We start from the raw sequence: 3,692 nt of genomic DNA, 5'->3' as shown, positions 1-3,692 counted from the left end.
CGATTTTGGTCGTTTTTCGCACGCCGCCGCCGAATGTCAAAAATATTGGCGCGGCGGCGGCGGCGGCGGCGTCCAGCGCGTTACTATATTTTCTACACGTTTAAGACTGTTTAGGCCATTTATTGTTCATGTCGAAAATTGTTCGGATATGGTCGAAAGTGGTATAAACGGAGGCGCATCACAGCCAGCTATAAGAAACTAATTGCGAAATTTTACTCTTTCAAACTGTTCAAAAGTTATTTAAAAAACAGCCGCTTTCGATGTCAGCTTAACACGGACTTTGCACTACCCCATTCACCAAGTTATTAAAAAAAAAACACTAAAAAAAATTATATAACAAATTTATATGCTGACTTTGCATATTTTTTTTTTAATTAATAATGAGCAATTAATTCAAATAAAATGATCCAAGGCGATCATGTTTTTAAATTGTCCTGAAGTTGTTAAAAAAGCAAATTACCCAAAAAAGGTGCCGCTTTTTTAAAAAATTGTATATTGCGATTGGCTAAAAGAATAAGCGAAATCAGTGATTCAAAATCCTTTAGTAAGTTCTAGGGACATAAACACTCATTTAAAATGATTCTTACCTCATACTTAAGTTGAGGATATATGTACGTATGAGAAGGGTTTGAAAAATCACTTAGTCTTATATTCAAACATCTGTTGTTTATTTGCGAAACCATACAATAGCGTCTGAAATGTTAATTTTGATTTTCACACTTCGTCCTTCAACACCCAAATCTCTCGGTTGCACATTTCCTAAAGTTGGCGACCCTATCCAGAACTAGTCCCTTGGAGTGAATCACATTGATTACGGCTCTTTTTACAAATGTGAATACGTAGGCACATATATTTACCAGAAGTCTAAATGTTCATCAACACATAAATATGGATTTGATAATTAATGCTGACATAGCCATTAAAACAGGTGTGTGTACAATACACAACCAAACAAATTTGAATTCTAGCAAATTTGCAAGCATTGCATTTCCCATAGAAGTCGCAGCTCAACACAGATGTGTAGGTACATATTTTGTGTCGAGTTGTATGTAGGTATGTAAGTATGTATGCTTAAGGTAGATATGCATGTAAGTATGTATGCTTAAATGTAAATATGTATGTAAGAATATGTTTAGAATAATTTAATATAAATAAGCTGAAATATTTGAATAAAGATTCATTCAGAATTCGCTCATTAAGGTCACAACTCTTTTTATTGCATTTTAATCTTTTATAACATCGGGAATTGTAGCTCTTAATCATCGGCGATTGTAGCTCGAAAAAACTGGATGCGCCCTGTGCCATGAGAGTCATGAGTATTAATAGACCATTAATAGCAACCGTAATTCGCCACAAATGATTTAAAGAAATTGTGTTCGCAACGATTATTAGAAGTTAACCCAGGTGAAACTACGCTTTGCACGAGATATACAGACAAAAGTGTGACCATTTTATGTATCTCTATTTCTTTTCAGCAGACGCAGCAGTACCAATTCCAAAGACCGGGGTTAGGTTCGAAGCCTCTCTGGAGTAAGTGAACGAGGGACAGTCCCTCCGCAAGGAGCTACTCGTGAAAATTTTTGAACGATCTGCGAGATTTTGAGACAAAACCCCGGATCTTTCTGAAATGGCCAAAACGTTGATTTCTTTAAATACATACAAACAAAGCCTTTCCTAAATATTATTTTTTTGAATAGAAAAATCAAGATTTTTAAAGTAAGAACAACGGCGTACGCCGGCGCGCCATCCACGCCGCCGCCACCGATATATAATAGAGCCTACGCCGCCGCCGCCGATAAAGTGATCGGCGTAAACCTCTAATACGAACTATATGTGAATCACACATCCATCCAACGCATTCATTGAATTTTACTGCTCATCACAGTTTAAGGGGCCAAATTGATTTTTATTTTTATTCGATCCTATAAGTAATGTAAACTCGCACTGGTCCTTTGAATCTTCGTTTGCATTGGCGTTAGGTGGCACTGATATGCTGAAAAAATTAGTTTCTGTAATGGCTTTCGTATCAAGGTATTTCTTTTTCTATTCCTATTTTATAAAAGCGGGTATAAATTTTACCCTCTTCAGGCCGTCGAAATACATTCCTACCGTTTCAGAAAGCGTACACCTTCTGTCATATTTTATTTACATCACCTGGTGATTCCACCATGGCCATGGCCTAGAAAAAAATATAAAAACACAGAGACTTTGAATCATACATACTTGATATTTTTTGTTATGTCAATCAATACAAGTTCTTATCTGGGCCTCTATCGTGTTATACGATCACTTATAGAAAACCGTTTTTACTCAAACGATAAACATAAAACTATCTTAGTATTAATAAAAATAATAATGAATTAATAAAAATAGTAATAATAAATAATATGTCACTAAGCAGATTCACTATTTTAGAGCTATTTGGATTTAAAAATCTGATTTGGGTAACGGATCATAAATATACATAGATAGGGCCTTGGCTTTCAAACCAGTCAACGTGTGATCTAAAGCATATCTTAAGAAATAACTAATGTTATCTTGGCGTTTGGAAAGTAGTTTTCCGAAATAGTCTTAAGCTAGATTGAACTTTTTTTTTTTATCAGGACGCAAATCTAAAGGAAACTATATTTTTTATTGGCCGTGTACAATTTTTACATCCGAAAACAAACTCAATAGTTAATTTTTTTGAAAACGGATTTAATCTTTAGACCTAGCTTACATATAAATGGACTATCTTCACATTCCTAATTAACTTCAAATCGGAAATTAATTAATTAACTAAATAATAATAATAATGGTAAATAAGAAAAAGTTTTAGAGCTTCCAATATATTTTTTAGAACCATCTCTAGGATGTCACCTCTATATGGAAGCACGAAATATAAGAGAAACGTGAAAATTTGTCAGCTAATAATCTTTTTGCTAGGGATGGGACTTATGTGTACGCCTACATTAGCTTTTGTGGATTTATTTTAGATTAGGGCAAGTGTAGCCGTGGTTTTAGGCAAAGTGTCCTATACGCCTAAGTATATGGAAATAACTTAAAACTTACAACTTTACAGCTAATGCGACATTCTAGTGAAATGCCTAATTGATATTGTTACGAATGTTAGCAACACTAAGGGGTACTGCCATCTCTATAGCGATGCTAAGCAGTGACGTGAATGCACATCAATAATTTAATCATTTTGTCTACACCTATGTACGTACACGCAGCGGAGAAGAGATGCACAAACACATGCAGATATCTTATCTGAGATGCTCCTAGAAGTATGCAATTATAATTGTGGAAGTGTCGCTCACACATACAAGCACATGGCGTATGAGAGAAGCTATAAAAATTATACATCTGTAGTTGTAGCTGAGAAATTTATAACTAACTAGTAAGTTCTGCAATTAGAAAAGCCTAGAAATATGCAACGAGGAAATCATACAGTAAAAAAGGCGACAACATTAGATGCGAGAATCAGTTTCATTTGAGCTATCAGTCAGTTTGGTTATTAAGCAAGCTATTCGTTGCAAAGTATAAGTGTTATTGTGAAGTACTTTAATAAAGGCCATTTTTCCATTATTCAATATTGGAGTTATTTATTCAACAGTTTAGCGATACGAACGTTGGCAGAAGATTGCAAATAAGGGGAGTTGCAGTAAATTCGTTACAATATCTTATCAATACAGCTAATAGATTTTTTT

General features: G+C 34.5%; 1 long non-coding RNA gene across 2 annotated transcripts; it reads left to right on the top strand.

Annotated features, from left to right (window-relative positions):
- The first annotated feature begins 1,195 nt into the window (after positions 1-1,195).
- On the top strand, positions 1,196-2,400 carry LOC137248159 (uncharacterized). Of its 2 annotated transcripts, none has more exons than XR_010952104.1 (2): positions 1,196-1,404; positions 1,479-2,400. It is a non-coding gene; the product is annotated as an uncharacterized lncRNA (long non-coding RNA). The 2 variants fall into 2 exon arrangements; XR_010952105.1 differs by having other exon boundaries at positions 1,476-2,400.
- Positions 2,401-3,692: the final 1,292 nt, after the last annotated feature.

Source organism: Eurosta solidaginis, chromosome 4, assembly GCF_040869045.1.
Source record: "Eurosta solidaginis isolate ZX-2024a chromosome 4, ASM4086904v1, whole genome shotgun sequence".
NCBI classification, from domain to species: domain Eukaryota; kingdom Metazoa; phylum Arthropoda; class Insecta; order Diptera; family Tephritidae; genus Eurosta; species Eurosta solidaginis.
Note: the sequence above shows the minus strand (reverse complement) of the source record. Positions and strands in the feature narration are given on the sequence as shown.